This window comes from Ostrea edulis, chromosome 5 (genome assembly GCF_947568905.1).
Source record: "Ostrea edulis chromosome 5, xbOstEdul1.1, whole genome shotgun sequence".
In the NCBI taxonomy this organism is placed as follows: domain Eukaryota; kingdom Metazoa; phylum Mollusca; class Bivalvia; order Ostreida; family Ostreidae; genus Ostrea; species Ostrea edulis.
Window position 1 is genome coordinate 72,605,089 of NC_079168.1, and position 23,541 is coordinate 72,628,629.

The window sequence follows — 23,541 nt, forward strand, 5'->3', positions numbered from 1 at the left end:
AAGAAGCGCTAAAACGCTTCATGAAGTATGCTGGCGGAAAGCGTCGCAGTTCCTGTTCTCACGTATTTTAAAAAATGAAATTTATTTCTTAGTTACTAACTACAAATAATTCTATGGAAGTTGTTGCAACTCTTTATTTCCAATTACTTCCAGAATTTTGAAATCATTTGCATTATTTGGCATATTCGCAGTCAAAGCTACTTAAGGTATATATGCACACTAATTCTCTATCCTGAATGTGTTGACTGTATTTTAAATTCAATAAATTGTGGAAGGGTTTACATTGTATATCTGCTATAGCCATATAACATATGATCATAGTGTAGATTATTGTATTACATGTGTTTTATCAATACTATGATAGAAATTTGTTGTAGCAGTCAATGTAAGTGTTTAAGTAGCGATCCGTAAGAGTTCTTTGAGAAAACTTCTATGATCTTTTGTTGTTGTTAATCTTTTATTTCCAAATTACGTTAAGGTACACTGTATTCAATGTGGACTGATCATTTCTCATATCTAATAAATGGATGGTGGGATTTTTGTAACCATGGTGTCATTTTGAAGAGTTTATCAAATAAAATAATCTACCAAAGGCATTTTTTTTTTTTAAATGTTGATTACCGCTTGATTTATTTCACTTTGAATTTTACATTGAAGCCTAAAAGAAGAGCAAGTTTTATCAAAATATCTTTAAAAGAAATCATATTTTTACACAAATCTCTTGGTAAAAAAAAAGTTACATAAGTTTTCTCTTTATGAAAATATGAAATGAAATTAATTATTTACTGCACATATTTTTTTTTATCTTAATTTTAGAAATAAGAGTTTTCTTATTTTTTCCAAGGACAGATAATCTTCCAAAAAGTCTCATTTAAACAGATCGGTTTCTAATCATTTACCATATATGTAAATGTAATCTACTTCACTTTCATCATTATTTAACAATGAATATTTATTTTGATTTAGATCCTTCAAAATTGTTTTATCTCCTTTCCTATATACATTGACTACCTTAACTGATGGTAGTACATAATGTAATATGGTCCTTGAGTATGCAATGTAACGCGTACCATTTTGTGCATAAAAAGCAAATAAATGTACATGTAATTTCCAATCAAATACATACAGAAAGCATTAAAAAAATTCTGTTGATTGTCTTTTGTGCGCAAGTGGAATATAAACCATAATTCTGATTTTTATGATGTACACCCACAGTACTAGAAAATATCAAAAATTATTTGCAGGCTCTTTTAGGATAGATTTTCTTTATAGGATTTATGAGATTGATCACTGGTCCTTGTCTTCACTTTTTCATCATTTATTTTCAATATTGCATGATTCTTAGCTGGACTGCTACTTCACATGTCGACGATCACGTTGACAATCTGGTAGAGTGGTAATATTTTTATGTACGTATTCTTTGAAAATTGGCCTCGTCTCTTGTTTTCGGGTTGTTAGTAGGTGCAAAAGAGTCACATTTATTCATGAGTATCCAATATTTATTTCTAATGAGAATTATTACAGTCATTGATATGAACCGCGATGTTAGCTCGCAAAAAAGGAAAAGGGGACCATCCAAGTGTTTTAATATTGCGTCTTCACAGATCGATCACTGACGGCAAGACGGATGAGAAACTCCAGCTAAACCGGCAAAATTGCTGGGAAATTTTACGAGTAACGTCAAACGTCTTCCTCTCCAAAGATTAAATATCTTTCAGAGAAAGCTTATAAGTCCAACATCCGGGGTTTCCTTAGCCATTAAGTCAGGAAACGCGATGTTGACGCTGGCCCTTGTTCCCGACCCTTAATTGAAAATTCAGGTGAGAGTCGGAGAAAAACAATCATTCATTCGGCATAATTTGCCGCTTCTGGATGTACTTCGATTTATCATGTAGACAGAATATCATTTTCAGGAACTACTACATCGGAAAAAGTATTTACAGTTTCCCACTTGTATGTTTCTTGTAAGATTTTCGATGGTTTTAGGGGTTGCAGTAGAGATTGAGTCGGCCTTAATTGTAGAAGGAATAATTCTTAGTTTCTATTCCCGGGATTGTCTTTGAGAATATTGGAATAAAATTGAATCAAACTATTTGTCTCAATTTCAGATTCCTTGGCGTCCCAAAAGATTCATGCAACTTTCTTTGCGTAATTTGAAACCAGAGCAACGCATTTTATTCTTAAATGAGTGACAGGCCGCTATTTGCCCAAATTAGAGAAACAATTTATTTCCCCACTGAAACCAGGATGTACTATTGATCAAATTCGTTATTCCCCAATCGAAGAACTTTTTTCTACCTCAAGATGACTGTCGAAATCAAATATCCCTGTAAGTTGAATATTCTACCGAGAAGAATTGGGACAACCAATTAACAACATAGCATTACGTCTTAAAACCCCGAACATTTTTATGTTATGTCACTTGGGACCCTGCATGGGGTTAATGCACGACATCTGCCGAATAAGACTCCCTTTCACAATTAAAGAATTTATTTTTCACAACCTTGGATATCAAATTAAATATTTATATCTGCATAATAGAATTGTACGTGGTTTTGTTCAAGCAAATATTTTTTTTCGTTATAATTATATTTCTTTTGGAATTAGTTAGCATTACTTTCTTGAGACAATCCAAAAAATGTCAATATTATTTTTAACACAATAATTATATTTCTAGTACTAGCAATATTATTTTTCCATTATTGAACTGCGGACCTTGTACTGACAACTCTACACGTTTGACACGGGTGTATGTGATCATGACGAGTGGTAGAGCGCTTGCTCTGTAAATGTTTGGTTTGGTGGTGGTGGTGGTGGGGGGGGGGGGGGGGGTCGGATCATACTTTAAACTGTAAACAGATAATGGGGTATCTCACGAATCTCCTATGGCGCGAAATAGTAGTTTTTGCATTGACTGACTTTAGCACGAGTATCCAAAGTAATTGAAGTAACAGCCTGCAAGGAAAGGTTAGACTAAATATATTTTCTATTGTCTCAGGTGGAAAACGCATACTGTGTATTGTTCATGGTTGAGTTGAGGTTTTTCAAAATTAAATTTTGATATATCAAAGGTACAATTTTAGGAAATTGTACTTCAGAATAACGTGTACTTTGTTTGTGCCGAGACCTAATGTTAGATTGCTACGTGAACTATAGAACATTGTATTACGTATTTCATTAGATAAATTCATATTGTTATTAATTTATAGGAATAGTTGTGGTATATTTGTGGTTAAATCTTTGTCATGCACTCCTAGATTTCATGAATCTTATATCTTTTTCTAAGTAATCCTAAATGTAAACACATGAAAAATTCATTTGTGTTTTATGTGCAAAGGTTTTTACACTGTTAATAAGTCCAAGACGATCTGGAAACAAAGGGGCTATATTCTTTTGCGAACCAATTTAAAGGTACAATACAGATGTAGTTAGAGACCCACGAAATAAAACGTGTTAAACAAAGAAAAATCTAGGGTTAACGAAAAATGAAGGAAATTACTGAGATCCAGAAAAGATATCGTGAAATTGACTATAGATGTTAATGTTGAAATTATAGGTGCACCATGTGTAAGGATCTTTAAATTGCGATTGTACGAAACTTTAAAGCATGCCGCAATGATAAAATTTTCAAAATCTTAGAGCCTAAATATACTGGGTACTCTGAAGTATACCTAAGACTATATAGTCTGTACTATCTGTATACGTCATTCAGAAGACAATTAAATGTGTGGAATATCCAAACCTGGTATACCTCTCATACACGAGATGTTGAAGCACAGAACTTTTTTTTCTTCATTTTAGTGTTTTTATATTACTTTGTAATATATTGTTTCGTCTGGGAGAGATATTCAGGAATTCCGACAAAACAGGAATTTCATTCTCATTACATCGCTCGCGGGTTCTATTCTTTTTCTGATAGTCCTTCGCCAGTTTTGAAACCTAAAAAGCATGCCTTAGATGTGTTCCGTGTCATTTTTTTACAATAAGATTGTACAGTAATAAGATGATGTAAATAGATTTACACAACAAGTAATTCTCTATCCCACAATATTACATTGTATAAATGCCTGACACACCGGTATACTACAGTAGATTCAACATTGCAAGTGCTAGTAACTTTGAAAGAACAGAAAATGACTACAGGAACAGCGCACGGACCTAAAGCGAAGCCTCTTTCAAAACTGATTACAGAAATTGGGTTTTATTTAAAGTTTATGCTATTTCAACTTTGAAAAACAGTTTAAGATAGCCTAGATCCACCACCGTAGATTACCATAAGCAGTATTTTCAGTGTTTTTGTTAAGGCGGGAGATACTTATAAAAAAAATTAAATCTACGTTTGTGATTTGCAAACACACCAGATACAAATAATTCGACATTTTTTATAGAACAGATCATGTAAAATGAAAAAGAATGAACACTTATTCTGTATTCAGATGGGTCGATTCTGATCTGTTTGAATGTCTACGGCCTTTTAAAACTTCCCTTTTCCCCAACTGAAATTTATACTGTTTGCATTCCAACATATCTTATAAAATATCCGACATTTACTTTTTATATATTGGTACATGTATATGATACATACGTATAGATGTATGTAATGTTTCAAATACAGAAAAACTTGTATCGGATCACTTTGTAAAATTCATATTATAATGAAATGTGCATTCGAATCAAATCAGTTAATGCGCATATGTAAAGAAGATGCACCCTCAAATCAAAATAGCGTTCGGATTATTTTCCTTCTCTTTTTTCTTCTATTCAAGATAAACATCATTATAAGAAAGGGATAATGCCACTTAAAGCTATACAGCATATAAAGTGAAATAAGACAAATGTTTGATGACAAAGGATTTGATAGTAAAGATGTAGATGTAAATTCAGAGCTCACTCCAATTTTAGTGGAATGAAGTTTCCACTATTAGTTTAGTATTTATCAGCTTGACAGTCAGTGACGTTAAACACAATTTCCTCATCGTCCTCGTCGTCTCCGGAGTCGTCTTCATCGTCCCCTGAGCAAAACTACTCTCACATATTGCAAAACCCATAATTACTTAGATTTATTGTCCGTATTAAGTGTAAATTAAGGCTTAATTCATTAGTGGTGTAACGTGAAAAAAGGAATAATAAATATAGTTGAATAAATTCTGTAACTTGGTTGTTTTTTTTTATTCTACTGATAACAAATAGATGTACTGTGGTATATTTATATACTAGTACATCCGTTTTAGAATTAATTTTATGCGCGTTCTTTTAAGAATTGGTGGTCAAAGTTTGCAAACTACAAGTAACACATGGCTGAATAAATCTCGAGGAATTACTAGAGAATTTATTACTTCTGTAAACTACAGTATTTTGAATTGTTTATTTGTAGTATTTTTTCGATATCTGCGAAGTTATAGTAAAGCAATTAGTTGTATGGATGTACTAGTATTTTTAACGAGCAACTAGCCCCCAAATCCTTAAACATTGGCCATTTTGTTTCACACTGTCTTCTTTCTTCTCTTTTTTTAAAAATTTTATCTAACAGATACGTATTTGTACATACATGTACGTACTTGGGGAAAATCCTACCCTGGATTTTAATATATATATAGTTTAATAGAATATACATGTATTCCGCTGAACTATTTTAGATCTATGACACTAGAAAAAATGGTTGTTAACTTTTATATGTTCCAATTCAAAACAGAAGGGCTTATATTTATCCGGAGTGGGTTTGGGGGGGGGGGGGGTTGATGTAAGTATTTTGTAGGAAAATGATCACATGGTGCGATAGTTGATAGAGGTAGCATACACAGTATCTAAAACTATGAAACGTATTGGCTTTGTACTCCCTGGTTATAAATTAAATTTCGTTATGAATGATCACATTTGCTAATACTCTTTTAAAAATGCTACAGGCATTATAATTAAGAAAATAAATCGATTGTCTATGTAAATTCTTATTAATGAGAAATAAAATAGTCATTATTTTCGTAGAAATAAGTGAAGAAGAAAAAAATAACGATTGAATATAGTATACGTTGACTGAAGCGTATTAAACATTGTTACGTACTCCTGTCATGTGTCTACGTAGATATAGTATTTTACAATATACTTATCCTATGTGCATGACGCTTTGATATGTCGGTGAGACTTTCATTTCAGTTGCATTGTCATGCAAAGTAAAACTATGTTTACTGACCAAGTATGATTTCTGTTGAAAACAAATTTGGTGTGTGTTTATGTATGTATGTGTGTTTAACGTTAGAATTAACATGCCTACATAAACTTCATAGTACTTTTACTTTCAAACTTTCAACAGAAAACAAAAATGTAGTGCTTGATACCCCGTGGGTATAGTGGGTCAAATGTAGGTCACAGGTTTTAATGTTCTTCTCATTCGAACGATTACATTAAAACAAAAATATTGTGAAAACATTTAAACGAATTAGTGAAAGATACGTATAATTATTCCCCCAATAATAAAATTTCAGTATACCTGCCAGTTTGAGAATTAAAATCTCATTGTCCATACACAGGCATTGATAGTACATACATGTATGTATATAGGGATAATAATGTACGATCGAGATATAGGGCTCACTACGGGTGTGGCCGATCGACAGGGGATGCTTACTCTTCCTAGACACCTGATCCCACCTCTGGTATATCCAGGGGTCCGTGTCTGCCCTACTCTTAATTTTGTATTCTTTATAGGAGCTATGAGATTGATCACTGTTAGTTACTTTCACCTTTTCATTTGATCCTAAATGTACGTCAATCAAAGTGGTGTGGATATATGTTCAATATGGTTAGTGAAAACTGGGTACAGATAAGCGCTGACCCCAAATGACGTGGCGTTGTCCCGAGTTGTCCCCAACCTCTGTCTCTTTTTCGGGTAAGTGTTTGGTCAAAGCATACGGAATTCCAATAATACGAGAGCTTTGCACTCATTCTCATTTTTGTATTGGTCCTGTTGAGATAATTTTCAATATATCCGTGGATTGCGTGCCTTCTTGGACTTTGAGTCTACCTACTCATCCTAAGTATGATAAGTATTACGATACGGCAATTATCGGCATCGTGGAGGACAATCATCGCGTCTACGGATGTTCTAATTGGGGCATGCGTATTGACTTAGTGTTCGAATCGACCGCCTCTCTGGTGATATAGCTCTCCACACATCTCTAATATAGAAACTGCTTGTGATAAGGGAAGAAAGTTTCTGTTTTATCAAAACTAGTAAATCACACTTTTACTAAGATCAAAAGAAAAAATGTCATGCTCAGCTAAATAAATGGATTTAAAAGGCTTGTCTTACTTTGTTGTGCGGTGACAACGTTGGCGTTGCCATGCGTAGGCTCCTTCGCCGTTTGAAGCAATCCATTGATTTATGGGTTAACAGCTGATTGAAGAACATGGATTACCCTTAAATCATTCGCTGCTGTTATTAACTTTATTTTCTACCTCCATAAATAATACCATTGTAGGAAATGGGGAAATAGTTGAAACCTGCAATAGTTCTATGTACTCGGTGGTCCTGGGTAAGGGATATAGACATAGTATGTATAAATCATATTACATGTAATATCTATATTTAGGACTGTGGCGGAGAAATCAAGTACTGCAAGATCAATCTTTTATTTCTTTAAATTCTGCACCAAGTTAAACCATCTGTATCAATTAAGTATTATGCAGATTAACTATTTTGCATTAAGCCACGTGACATGTTCGACGCTACATGTCATAATTGCCGAATTTAGTTAATTCAGAAAATCTCATTGTATTCTCGGAAAAATCCTTTTTTAATTGAAAAATTGTGCACTTTATACAACAGCTGTTAATTTCGTAGGAACAAACCTCTAATTATAGAGGTCCCAAATGATTTGGCCATGAAAAACCGAGATTTCTTATTTATACCTACTTATATCACTAATTTGCAACTTTAGAATATTTATTGAGAAATACTCATACTCGAAGATTAAAGTTGACTTTTGTTCTATGATATGCTCATTTTGGAAAGGATATGAACCAGTGTCCTCATTAAATCAAATTTTGAATACATTTCGTTTTGAGAATATTCTTTCTTTTATTTTCTAGAAAAATTTAAATATTAGAAGCTTAGTTCGATATGTTTCCTGCACTTGGTTTTGCAAAGGAATTTTAAAAAAAAAATGCAATATTTTCGGATTTTATGCCCAATTTAAGCATGTTTTTTAATATTCTATCTACATGTATACTGCCACTCTGATAACTTCATAATAGGGGAAATGTATAATTTTCTAACCAACCCATACATAAACATGTCAAAATGATGCTTCACCATATGAAGACAGTTTAGGGAACATGATAACAAAAATGTAAAGATCTTTTTCAGTGAAATTCCATGTACAGTTCGCAGGAAACAATTGTATTTTTTAGAATATCGGATTAACCAGAAACCATTGATGTGTCGGGAGTTTGCTACAAGTCCAGTGGGCCTTTGCCAAAACGTATGCAGCCCACACTTGCACATCTCGGAAATATTAAAAGACAGTAACGACCCCTGCAACATCTTCCTACACAATGGAAAAAATCTGGATTCACTTAATGCCGAGTTCCGAGTTTGTGAGGGCAAGATAAAGCCAGCCGGGGAATGCACCAGTCGCATTACAATCCCGCTTAATCAGTCTAAAGTACTCTGATATATGACTGATGCTGAAAATTAATCCGCTTGACTCACAAAGGCAACGAAATAATGCATAGTTAGGACAGAGGTAATACCCCCCGAAATCCAGGCACACACTATAATTTGATTAAAGACTTAAATTGTATTCAGAAATATGAGACGACCAGTTCATTTGTGTCGGCCACATCTTTAACACATTTAATGCGAAGTGATTAAAATTTTCTCGAATTTTGGGATATACTGTGAGCGGCGTTGATTGATCGCGGTGCCTTTTTGTGTAAATGAGCCGCGTTTTCCGGATTTTTATTACATTTCTTTTTTTCGTTTACACTTTTGGCGATGGTTATCTTGATTTAATTATATAGCAGTGAAATGGAGTCCCCGACCCCATAACATCAGCCACGTCATGAACCCCCCGAACACAAAAGGGCTACGAGATGACATGTAGTTCCTATCTTCTTTTTTTTTTTAAATAATGGATCACTCTACGACATGTCACCGTTGATAGTATGTGAAGACTTCTCTCTCGATGTTTCGTTTTGTTCAGTTGTTCTATCTTTATGTTCTGTTTAGTTGACGTCAGTAGAGTAACGTCATTGAGAATTTGATTCGCATTTTTGGGAAGTCCAATGCACAACGCTGGTATTGATCGTTTACTTATCATTAAGTCATATTCATATATATAGCGTTAATGTCAGTTTTTATTTAGTTGTTGGGTTTTTTTAAGGTAAAAATTGGACCCCAGCAGTTCATCTGTTATATAAAAAACTAACACATTCCAAGGCATGTATAAAAAATCCCATTATCTTCCTTCCCCTGGCAACAAATTTTCGAGGGTCTGCATACAACAAAAGTAAAGTAATTAAACGGTCGGCATAAATCGAAATTACTCAAATTGCACGTCAGTGGTGAACATACATATTTTATTAACGTTCTCCGGTGAGCTGAGGAGCAAATCGGAGCGTTTAAGGCCTTATACCGGTCTACATCGAGTGATGAATTGGGGAACATTTTCCTATCTTTATTCCGGATCGGTAGAAATATTTACGAGTACTTGTAGCGTTTAATTGGCAGTTAGTCTCACAAGATAACCATGTGCAAGAATTGTGGATATTTATAAGACTACTCAAGGAAATGAGATCGCGCCTTTCTGGGTGAATTTCACGCCCTTGTGTTCAAATATAAAATGCAATATCCCACCATCCGCCATTTACTTTCAATAAAAAAGATTTTATCTCAGTGGGGAGATCCGAGTGTTTATTATACCCGTCTTATCACTGTATATCAAACGCTTATTTAATTCTTTGAAGACTGTGAAATCTTAATTTGGTTTCCAGGTACATAATAATGATTTGTACGCCATTAAACCAGATCTTTTAATAAATATCAGCCACAGCCTTTATTATGGGTCTACAGAATAATCTACACATCTTCTCAAGAGCGTGTCGGGTGCCGTAAAAAGACAGAAATCTTCAATATTACGGAAATATGATGTAAAGTTTTGTACCCACGTGAACCCCCTCCTCCCCCCACATCAGATATCTGATACACAGTCATGTGATATCCATCAGAAATATGTCGCGGTATTTTACGTATGTCATTATTACGTACTGAGTAATAGTTTGAGTATAGTCGTTTTGTAGTCCAGCGTCCGATGAATTCTGACATCATCATTAGAATACTTGATCATGTACTGTGTATTGAATTGAATTTATTTTTCTTGATTTCATATGGTCAACAAAAATGATAATAACAATTTAAAAAATAATGAAAAAACCCCGAGTGGTTTGCTTTAATCAATGTCTTGATTCTGTTTTTAATACATGCATTTAGTTTAAAGACGATATGTCTTAATAACCTATTTTGTTTGTTTTTGGCATATTATACTATTCTTACTCATGTTCTATCGCTTTCGGCACTTTCCACTAGATTACGTCTGATATTTTGCATATAGATTTTTCAATTATCATATCACACTATGATGTGAAAATGATTGATCTAGCTTAAAGTTCACGCCTGGTCAGGTTCCATATACAGACCTAGATTTATTTCCCCTCGTTGGAGGTACGGGGAATTAAATGACCTAATAACGTCTATCTCCACATCTCGCCTGTCAGCCTATTATAAATATGTGATTATGAACATCAAATACACGATGATGCTCCAAAATCAGACAAAACAAATTGAAAAATATATATTTTTTAATGTTGTCAAAGTCCCGTGATAAAGACTAAGTATCTCTGGGTTTTTGAAATCTAAATTTTAATCTTAATATTTTTGTGTAAATATTTGTTAAATTATATCAGAAAAAAATGAATATTCAAGGAAGATGTTTATTTATAATGCAGACCAAAATATACTTTGCTGGGTTCGTCGAGGAATAAATAACACGAGTTTTCACAGAAAAAAGGGTTATACAAACCATTTGTCTAAAATCATATCGTTTACTTGTATGTTTGAATGAAATACGTTCGTTTCCATTTGTTATATAATGCATGTATCTTGTTACATTTCCGTCCTAGATTAGATAAGTTGGTAAGTAAATTTACTTTGATGCGGAATTTATGTCATTGTTATCAGAAGGGGTTGTCTTTGTTTACCATGTTTTCCATTTTAATGAACCATATTTATACTGCCATAATCTTGAAACATAAACCGCTTTACTGAGGGTTGGAAAAGATTTTCATGCTAAACTAAATATATCACTCTTCAGAACTGCTTGTATATGCCAGGGATAATTAAAAAACAAATATGTCTGGCGTGTCAAACCTTCTAAAATTGTGCGTAATAAAATAGGCAAAAAGTCAGAGGAAATCAGATATCACATTGTAGGTCGTTCATGTGGTCCGCCGTCCAAAATAAAGCATCCATGTTATTAGCTAATACTCTTGAAAACAATTATCACTACCATCCAACGATTTCCTAATGCCGTTTATCCAAGCGCCAAGGTGCGAGCCGCGGAATACTAGGCGCGAAAAAGTAATTTTGGATATTCGAATGATGAAATAACGGAGATGCATTCCTTCGGGAACGAATCACGCTCCAGTAAAGAGGGTGTTAAATTACAGTCGTTGTGCAGCATTCAAAAAAGGTGTGAAACGGTTTTTCTGTATTTGTGTTTTTTAACAGCTAAACCCCGGTTTTAATCCACCGGGATCCTTGAGGTAGCTCCCGAGACCGTCTCGTGGCAGGGTTTTAATATTGGTCTTATTCAATAACTCGGAGATGTGGCATCATGTAATAGCTTTCTCTGGAAATACATTTAATGACTTTACGTCTAAAACTGATCAGCATGTCATGTCTTTATTTTTCCTTTCATAAATATTCTTCATGGTGTTTTGCCTGCTTGCTTTCCACTTTACGTCGTCCTTGACTGTTGGTGTTGGACGGACAGCCGACCTACATGTAGAGTCTAAAATCTTTTTCTGTTAACTTTAAATTATAATTTCTAAGTGTGTTTTATTATTTTATCAATATCATTATATATAAACAATGTTATACAGAGAAAATATCATCTCCAATTGTTTTGTCTTATAATTTTGATATTAAAGAAACACTGATCACGTGTACAGAATTATGATTGTTGTGCTGGGACATTGTAATGGGGAATATTTCGTCTAATATCTTCCTTGAATGTGGCAAAAGAAACAAGAAATTAGCGATAAATGCTATCAGTTATCGTAAATGGCAATAATTGATAACTGTAGAAAATTCATTTTCAAATTTCAGTATTTTCCCCATGAGAGATTTCTATCGTTGGCAAACATTTGTCACAGTCGCATTAGTGACATAATCAAAATAACCAAATTGTTCACCCATTTTTGCATTTTTATTTCATGACGTTTAAGATGCAAAACAAAGAAATATAAGGTTAACGTTGCATTTTGAATGCAGCATAAAACGCAATCTAATTTACAGTAGCGTATTTTAATAATTTAGAATCTGGAGAAAATAACTGCATACGTGACAAGTTTTGAATCTGACAATGTCTAAATTAATAAAGGAAAACAGTCTTGGAAGTCTGAATTAAAAGAATATACACGAAGAACCAAACATCCTAATTTCAAAATTCTAATTTTGTGTACGTGTATCGGAAATATCTTAAACTCTTTGAACTCACCAAAGGTCAATGGACCTTCGAACTTGGTTCTCCGTGCCGTTTCAGTTATAACAAAATGTGTATATTTTACATTCACACAATTGAAAATTAAAACAGATGTTTCAAGTGTCAGTTTATAAATAAGGTGTAAATATTTGGATGCCGCGATAAGCTTCCGCTGATAACGGGGTTTCCTCCTCATCCTAATGATGTGACCCGCCGCAGATTTTCGTGGACTTATCAACCATCTTCTGCAGGACGAGGGATACCTGGTGTCTAGACCCGATAACGAGATGGTCATTACTCGGGCTCCTCGGACAGCTGTTTGCAACGTTTTCGCATGCCTCCATCATATTTCAACAATATTCTAATAAAAAAAAGTAAATAGGAGGTTTGGAAGGGTTAGCAACATCTGCAACGAATGAATGAACTCATAGTTTGATATCTTTCTTTTTCGTATTTAAAAAAAACAACACCCAGAATACGGAGAGTACTCCTTTTCTTGAAAACGTATTTCCTTCTTTTAGCAGACAGTACATCTGAACATGTTTGATAGTCTTCTTTCCGAAGGAGCATGATATTTTCCCAAGCAATGGAGACAGTAATTTCCGATGCATTAGATACCATATATCAAATTACAATACAGCAAAATTTCCAGTATTGGTGGACAAATAACCTCGATCGTCTAATAAAAAATATGCTTCATTTGTCGTGGTCAGCAAATCCCACTTCCAATATTTTTTTCCTCTTACACAAGAACCTTTCTGCAAGACAAAGAGATCAGAGACATCCTAATGAAGCCGCCATATTCCGCCTGGTTGTAATTTGTCATCGATAATTATAAGCTTCAAAACCATCACCGAAACCTTGTTCCGTTCACGTCTTGTGTTTTTAATAACGTGGCTTTAATGAAGCCTGAAATCCTGGTCTCCGGTAAATGACCACCCCACCTTGTCACTTTCAGCGCGTTCTACGTCCATCACGATAGTAATATCAAAGAATAACTAGAATTTGTATATAATTCTTCAGTTTGACGAGATTATTGTCTTTGTTCTTTAAGACCATAGTTCTCAATTGTCAATGAAATACATGTATTTTTAACCATTTGTAATTCATGAGAATTCATTTCTTTATTCTAGAGAAGAAAAGTCCTACTTATTAAGTACAAGGTTTATGTAAAGTATGAACTGCTTTAGTTCTGCAAGAAAATATTGTCAAGTTTTAACAAATTTATACAAGGAGAAAACATATGTTTCTGTATATTTAGTCTTAGTTTCTTTGATTTTAAGATATTTGTAGATTAGATATTTCTTGAATATAATACATGTTCGAAAGTTATACTTTGCTAAAATAATTAGTAGAATCTACGAGGTAGAGTACTTGACTTTTCCAGCGTGATGTTTGAAAAAGATCATTGTCTTTGAAATGACGTGTTGATGTTGCTGAAAGATCAGTTCTACAAGCAAATGATGGAGAATTCCAGCAAGTCCTTGCCCCGTTTGAAGGATTGAAATTTTGCCTCTTCCAGACCTGGTCTAACATTGTGAAGAGGGTAATTCTATAACGGACAATATTTACAATATTCAATAAATTCAGAAGAAAAAAAATTGAAATACACTGAATAAAATCAAAGAAAAAAGAAATTTTAATTACGGATTAATAAATAAATGTACTTGCTCACTTTAGATCGATGTTAACCGTAAAATTACACCATAAAAGAACCCGGGATTGTGAAGCGATTCTTTGTTATTGAGACCATTGCGTAAAATAATAACGACTGGGAATATAGAAACCACATGACAACAACAAAATTCACTCAACGGCATCCATTTCAAATAATGAAACTTGACAAACAAAAACAAAGGAATGCAGCGACATTAAAAGTGAATTAACCTGTCATGCAGCACACCTGTGGTCCTTGGTCTTGTGGGGACGGACAATTTCCCCGAGTTGAAAGTACTCTCTAGGATTTCGGAACTCATGCACGCAGTGGCCGCTCTCAGAATCTTGCAGGTCTTTGTTAATCAGGGTTTTATATCATTTTATGTGTATTTCATTCATGCATTTTAATACACTCACATCAAATATTTACGCCATGATATTTTGTTCTTGAAGTAATAATAACATAACTTTCATTATGAGTACATGTAGTTTGAAATTCAAACATTTTTATTTATCTTACAAACATTAGACGTTCAGCATAAAATTATGACATATGGTTAAGAAAAATGTAAAGCGGTGAATACATATATAAACGAAGTGTCATTTTTTCTCTCTTAAAAGTACTCACTTTCAAAGATGCACATTCTCCGTGTTTGAAATGTCGGTGTTTGCACCAAGTGACTGTTTCACACGGTATATATGGTTTATATGTAGTTATTTACCATTAGATTCCAGCCATGATGTTTTCAAGTTTGCTATCAGAACTCTTCTACCTCTACTAAAGAATTTTTTACAACATGCAGTTTTAATCATCTTGCTAACATGCAAAAGTCTCTGTCAAAACATACAAGACACCGATTACATTTCCTTGAAGACCTGAAAATGGACAAGAAACTTCTGATTCAGTAGGTCGAAAGCATGCCGATTTACATAGTATAATTATTAGAAACACTTCCATACGGAAACATAAAGGTCAAGATATATTCAGCAGCATATGTTTTATTTTATCAATTGCATATCATAATCATACACGAAAACATTTATCTACAAATATATCCCGTTATACGCACTGCGTGTGATGTAAAATAAGAGTTCAGATTAATTTAAAAACATTAGATTTACATCCAATCGAAAACAAAGAAATATACTCGTTGTATCAATATATTTGTAATATTGATATGAAGAGACGAAATAAGTTAATACAATTTAACAAATTAATGATTTCAGAGAAAAAGACAGTGCTTTGTCAATATTGTATAGTACGTTCAAAAATGCCTTTATGTTGAATTTATACTCTTGCTTTTATATGTTGAATTCATTCGTTATCAGTGTCAATGTGTCTCAAGATCAATCTAACTCTAAATAATAAAAAGTATCTAAAAAGTACCAATTATGATTGAATGTTACTGAGTAGTCGGAAATAATTATTTCGAATTTTTTTCTCCCTTGCCGAGGTAAATATTACGTGAAATCGAAAACGGAAAGCATATTACATGTATCCAATTTTGGCAATTATTTTAACAAAATCATTTTCTTTTCTTGAAGTTATTTTTCTAAGGAAAATGTTATTCGAATTGATTTGCAGATCTAGAAATCTCTTTACAATAATGAATATTGCATAATTATTTTATGTAAAGTGATTTAATTTCAAATAATATTTTTGTGGAAATACAACTGTTTCAGAACTACATCTGCAAAGAATATACATTACAAATTTATAATAAATAACAGTACTGATGCAATGAACATAGCAGAAAATAGTTCTCCATATTGTTTAAATATTTCACAATATCTTGAGAGTCCTAAATGAATAAAATTAACAAATGTTTATGATAAAAACTTGATATCATTGCCTATATAAAATGAAATTAATAGATTGACTTAAAAAGGGGGATTTGTATTATAATCGGAGGAGTGTTCTGTATACTAAGAAAACATACTAAAGAAAAACATTTTTAAAAACCAGCAACATCCTCACGACTATTTTTGTTGCTTTAGATTTTTTAACGGGGTTAGTCACGTCGTAGCTCTATCAAGCCATTCAACAGACTCTCAATTAGTTTTGCAGGTGATTTGCAGTTCATTAGAACTCCGTTAGTACGTCGTATGGCTATTGTCTTGTCCGTGAAGACGACTTGTTTCATGAACGGGTTGTTGATTTACGCGCTATCTCACTCCTTGTGTAACCGATATTTATATTGAACGTAAAATATCAGCTTCGAACGTGTCAGGTGTATCATTTATTTCATGTTATTACTTCTTTTACTGTAATGCTACTTCATTAAAATTTCGTTAAGACAGATAGGATTTCGTTTAATAAGAAATAAATGATCAAAAAAGCTCTTAGCACCAGTGGTGTTAAAACAAAAACTACAACCAGCGCCGCTATTCTGGGCCCTTTTGCGTCCATTTGGAAAAAGGCATTGATGACGCAAGGCGCCTATTAGCTTCAAGCAAATCGTCGAAGAACTCAATTTGCAATTATTCTACAGCCACATCTGCCGTGCACTGCTTTATGAAAAATAAATGAATCCTTACCACTTCCTTACCTGCGAAATATGCCAAAATAAATAACTATTCCCAAAGAAAATCAAAATTAAGAAACCTTACAAGAGGAAACTAAATATCCTTAGTCGAATCACAAAGAACATCCGCAAAGTGCACGACTTTCTCATGTGCCTTCATTCAAAAGTTGGAACATTTATATACTGGTTTATTGCAGATATTTGTTACGGAGCCTGCCATTTAAGAACGATGGCTCGACAGCTCTTGTCCGCTCCATTTTGTATTTTCACACTCATCGGCGGCGATGAAAAACAATCGTTCATGAAGGCAGCAAGTTTGTCAAACCGCTGTTATCTGGAAAGTCGGAGTCTATATGTTATTCCTGAACAGCCTGACAACTTCCCTCGTCCATTTCGACATTGACACGAAAAAGAAAGCCCCCTTTAAATGACATGTTACATTGAACCTTCACACAACTAGAGACCACTCTTTCATCGGTCTCATAAAGTTACACCAAATGACACAGTGTAAAGTATTTAATACTTTGATAAATGAATGACCACCCTCTTCACTCTATCAGCTTTAGTTGTCCGTTCGTCGCTTCCATTGCCAAGCTTGTTAATGTGTGTAAAAGACGATCTGCACTTTGACACCTGTTCAAAATATTGATACATGTTCTAGTGTATGACATATTGGCGATGTGATGTATACAGCATGTCAGAGCCATGGCTATCAATTTGTCAAGTCTGAATCTAACTATTTAACAACAGAGAAATAATAAAATGATATCTTTTGGAATGTAGACAACAGGAAAACCTCAAACATAAGTCACGCAGAAAAGTGATGGTATGTAAATATTTATCAATGAAAGTCATTTATGGTGCGCCATTATTAACCAAAGAACATACTCACAATAAAAACCGTATTTATTAGTGAGAAAGCGACAAGGCAGCGCTTGGGAAGAACATTATCGCTGCTTTATTATATGTTTGGGGATCATGAAAAAGCAAATAGACGGATTTTGTAGTGTTTTTCTTTTAGCATAAATATACTTTTATACTGATGGCTAAATTGGTATGCAGAAATACATCTTGACTTCCACTGTAAGCATTTGTAAAACAGTATTTAATAAAAAGCTCTTTGTCTGAGGCATGATGGGAAAATATAGGTCAGCAGTCGCCCAGGCGACATCCTGTACTAGGTGGTCCAGCTATTCAACGAAAAATATGTCAAAAACAACTATCATGATAAATAAATTATAGCACTTGTGATATTAATTTCGACGTTTATTTTTCTGAAAAGTATTATTCAAAGCACAGAAATGATTGAAGGAAGACGGACATTGTCTTGATATTGAATGAACTTGTTAATGTCTAACTGGACATTTCTTAACGTATATTCTAACATGCATTTAGCATTACCTCCAACAAGGAGGTTATATTTTCGATCCCGTGTGTACTTGTTTGTGGACAAGATGAAATCAACCTCGCATCATGAATTTCATTCAAATTTTCATCAAGTTTAGTGACTGACAATAGATGATTAAATTTTTAGTAGCCATCTGTGGAGGGAGGTTGGGGTCTCTTATCTATATACCATACTTGGTCGAAATTCTAATCGTTCGGAGTAAACTAAAATACGACAAGAGGACTCATGATGGACAAAACTACTGAACTGAATACAGAGAATACTTACTAGTAACGAGTCGAAAGAGTACAACTTACCAACTTAGATTAATGGGGAATCGTACTCTTCTTGTGCAGAGAATGTTTACTAGTAACGAGTAGAAAGGGTACACCTTACCAACTTGAGATTAATGGAGAATCATCCAATGATAAGGTAGCAGGGGACAGTTTCGGACTATAGGCCCGGTCAACTTTTTCAAAAAATGGAATTACCCTGTATTTGAAGTGATATCACATGTGTAAAAATGTATACAATAATTTTAGGATGCATGTCAAATGTAGCTGAGTGCTTAGTAAAAATGTTGATTTACAACATGTAGGTGTCACCATGATTCCTAGCATATAGATGGGTGCAAATACGAAACTAAGACACGTGGTCAGTTGCTGAAGAAATTCCGGTGAAAACGTGCAGGGTCTAGCAAAAGGTCTGTAGCTGTGAGGGAAGGTGGATGGCCCCATATGAGAGGTAGATTTTTGAGAAGGGCAGATAGGGTTCTTGATTGTGCACAGTGTCTAAATCCCCATGTTTGGTACTGTGATGGTGTGGGGGTGGTGCGGATTAGCCCAAATGAGGGAAAATCAAAGCAAAAAAGGGGAACCTGCTCAGAGCATGTTTTGTGCACCAGCACCAGTATTTATAGATTACATGTAATTTAGGGTCATAATTTATTAACTACACTAATATGAAATACAAGTATTGACATAAAAGGGAAATATGATTTTTCATTAGTCTGTCATAATCTGACTTTGGTGTATACCCCCTATCCACATGTTTCAAAACCAAAGAAACTGTCCCCTGCCACCTTTAAGAGAATGGCATTTTTTGAAACCCATGGAATTCAGTCAATTTCATTAATATTATCAAGATAAATGTATTAGATATGTAATACAACCCCTTATTTCAATAGATGTATCACATTAGTGTCACAATGGTAGACAACAGAGTCAAGGGGGGTAAGCTATGCTTTAGTACTATGGAAAACCAGAATCTGGTCAAGTATCATAGTGACATGTAAGTACATGTAAATAAGCTTAGTGGTTAAAATAATGTTATTTGGGGTACTTCATATACTGTGCATTCTTTTTACATAGATTACATGTAGTTTTACATGTTCTACATGTAATTAACAAATTGTACTGATTGACAGGTCTCAGGTACAGTAGATCACATTTCTTCTCAGCACCATGATACATATTTATGAAAAAATACTTGCAGATAGAGAAATAAGTCATTTTAGAGACATTTTGTACACAAAAAACACAGTTAACACCATTTTCTCATTTATGGGTGGTACTTGTAAACAAGCCACCTCCCCTTTGACATTTGACTGAATTGCATGAATCTTTAGTTTTCACTATTAGGATGGCATAGAATAGAATGTAAGAAGAGAACAGGTATTCAAAATCTTGTTGGGGAGTTGTTTACTTAATTAGAGCATATTTCAGGTCTATACATATACAGTATGTAAAGAAGTAGACAGTGAAGTTGGAAATTTTCTTGATTTTAAGAGCAGTTATGTCCCTTTATCTCTCTCTAATCCATCATTTTCTACACAGGTTCTCATGATTACATGTTCAGCATGTAGCAGCACATATAAGGTCACTTTTACCATAGATACAATATACTTGTAATATTATTTGTTAGGCACAGGGATCTTACTCGAACACTCTCATCACTCTAAAATGACAACATCATACACAGAAATGTAGGGTTTTTAAATAATTTTATTGCGTACACATTTAGGGCGGTCGACATGATGTATTGGTGTAGTTTCACTCAGAATAAGTCAGATTTGTCAAAAATGGGAGTTGACGTCAATGACATGAGATGTCAGAATTCTTAAAGGTAGCAGGGGACAGTTTCGGACTATAGGCCCGGTCAACTTTTTCAAAAAATGGAATTACCCTGTATTTGAAGTGATATCACATGTGTAAAAATGTATACAATAATTTTAGGATGCATGTCAAATGTAGCTGAGTGCTTAGTAAAAATGTTGATTTACAACATGTAGGTGTCACCATGATTCCTAGCATATAGATGGGTGCAAATACGAAACTAAGACACGTGGTCAGTTGCTGAAGAAATTCCGGTGAAAACGTGCAGGGTCTAGCAAAAGGTCTGTAGCTGTGAGGGAAGGTGGATGGCCCCATATGAGAGGTAGATTTTTGAGAAGGGCAGATAGGGTTCTTGATTGTGCACAGTGTCTAAATCCCCATGTTTGGTACTGTGATGGTGTGGGGGTGGTGCGGATTAGCCCAAATGAGGGAAAATCAAAGCAAAAAAGGGGAACCTGCTCAGAGCATGTTTTGTGCACCAGCACCAGTATTTATAGATTACATGTAATTTAGGGTCATAATTTATTAACTACACTAATATGAAATACAAGTATTGACATAAAAGGGAAATATGATTTTTCATTAGTCTGTCATAATCTGACTTTGGTGTATACCCCCTATCCACATGTTTCAAAACCAAAGAAACTGTCCCCTGCCACCTAAATAAAAGTCTGGCAACACAAAACTCGAATAACATGTTATTCGAGTTTTGTGTTTCTTGACTTTTATTATTATTATTATATATATATATATATATATATATACACATATATATACAATACTTTACTTAGGTAGGCCTACTGTTCTCAACTCGTAAAACATCACTGAAGGGAATCATTTTGCAGACATCACAAAGGATATCAATAGAGCTACTATGTTTGAAATTGCTTTTCAATCATTAGCGTTTGCAACGCAATTTATGTCCTAAAAAGTCCTATTTCAAAGAATTCCTGCAAAACATATATAAATAGAGCACTTTAAATGCATGAAATATTAAGATGGTCATATTTTGCGCTTGGGAGTACGCGTAATTTTCATTATCAGTATTGCTTACGACTGGAGGTGGATAATTTCATGATTTAATTAACTTGAAGTAGCAAAACCTAACGGTAATGATTATTACATGTGACTAAAAGGGAAAAAATTAACATGATGTCAGTAACTGTTACGCATGTAGTTTTGTTTTCGTGAGAGTCTCCAGTATGGCAGAAATGGAATACGTTCCACTTAATAAATCAAAGGACATGGAAATAACATCAAATAAAACTGCTCGATAGAAAGGCACAACAGCAGTACAATTGCGAGCCACATCTCCTCATTGTCATGTAGACATTCCTACCTCTTCTGCTACCCAAAGAGCTGATAAGAGACACCACTATTCTATTGAAGGACTTAAGAGATGAAGAATTCTTCTGCTGCAATCGTTGGCAACGGGAATTAGTCACGTTTCTGGGATCGTACTGTTACTGTGCCTACAAATGGATTCAAACTAGTTCAGTAGTAATAGCCCTCAAATAAAATGAAGGAACAAGATTACATAAGATTTACGGCGTGATATTGAACGGTTATCTTTTATAAAGCTCGAAATTCCAACAAAAATGCAGTCCGCGACGGGCGTTCATTGGTAATCCTACATAAGAGAAAGGTCGACTTGGCAAAGACGCTTTGGGACAAAGAACACAATATACCCCAAGAAATAATCAGGGATCCTGGGATGCAATAAAGCACGCGCAAAATTAATTATTAAATTAGTCATCAGACCTAAAATAGTCACCTTCCCAACAGAACATCTCAAGGTATCCCAGCTAAGAGGATATATCTTATCAATGTATCGTATCATCCACAAAAAGAGGTGTATATTTACTAGGGTATTCCTCATGTATAAGCTACCTTTTAGAGATAACACGAACATAATCCTCAAAGAAAAGTATCACCGGAACGACGGCTGATGAGAAACTATAAATCTTTGGATTTTCAATGCGCAAATTCGACAACGAGAGTTTGAAAATGAACAGTTTGTACGGGTATAGAGTGAGAAGCAACTTAATAATCGACGGTGATTACACCTAATAAATTAACGGAAACTAAAGTCCATGTGTCACATTTTCTAAGAAAAATCTCTTTATCCCTTAAAACTCTCTGAAATATTACGTCTAATCACTAATTTTGCACGCATATTAGAAACATAAATTTCCAAAGGATTTCTTTTGTCCTCGAGCTGCAATATGATGCGATTCACTCGTATTCGGATGAGGCACACGTTTTTTCCATCTCAAATTGAATGCACAGGTCAAGATTCTTACAACCAAAAGACCGGCAGTCCCTAAGAGTGTTCTTTAGGCCACACGACAAGGAGATAAGTTGTCTGTTGTTTATCAATTAAGGCGCTGGGGGTTTGATAGTTTCTATGTGATGTATATCAATAACGGTTGTAGGTGATGGTCTTGAGTATGATCTATATCAATAACATTTTCAGGGTGATAGCCTGCTCAAAAACGTGGCGGGAAGCGTCAATCATTTTCGGTTCTCCTGTCACCGGGTGACAAGATTTCACCAGTCCCCTGTGTAGGGTCCCGGGTAACGTCTTCATAAGTAATTATTTGTTCAATTTGTCATGTGTACATGCATAGTACTAACTACTACCTTTGGAACTTATTGGTGATGGGAGTTGTCAGTGTGATGACATAGCTTGCAGAGAAACCAACACCGAAACCTTCAAGTAACGCATGGTCTCGGTAACCACCTGGATGTCTCCTAAGGTACGCCACAAAAACGCGCTCATCACGGACTGGAAAGGTTACAATGGGCCAAGGTGCAAAAAAATGTCTTGCTTAACATGTACTCCCGAGCGTAGATGACTACATAATTAATTCAGGTATATTTCTGGTCGACTGGGTCATCCAAGAAACGTGTCCGTTTTATGTCTTAATTACCCTGCTTGGACATCAATCACTGACGCAATAAAGTGATCTCTACCGTCACCCTTCGATGCGTCTCGTTTAGTTTATAGCAACTCCTTTTAGAGCGAACAAGAAACCATTGGATTCTTTTAGGGAGACGATCAAAACATAAAACAAGCATATTTGGCAAAATATGAAAAA

At 34.5% G+C, this 23,541-nt stretch overlaps 2 long non-coding RNA genes across 2 annotated transcripts; one reads left to right on the plus strand and one right to left on the minus strand.

Annotated features, from left to right (window-relative positions):
• Positions 1 to 7,491: 7,491 nt before the first annotated feature.
• LOC130054753 (uncharacterized) lies at positions 7,492 to 13,594 on the plus strand. The gene is made up of 2 exons (XR_008803067.1): positions 7,492 to 7,547; positions 8,407 to 13,594. It is a non-coding gene; the product is annotated as an uncharacterized LOC130054753 (long non-coding RNA).
• LOC125649084 (uncharacterized) lies at positions 12,469 to 18,743 on the minus strand. The gene is made up of 2 exons (XR_008803066.1): positions 14,434 to 18,743; positions 12,469 to 14,310 (listed from the first exon to the last, which is right to left on the minus strand). It is a non-coding gene; the product is annotated as an uncharacterized LOC125649084 (long non-coding RNA).
• Positions 18,744 to 23,541: the final 4,798 nt, after the last annotated feature.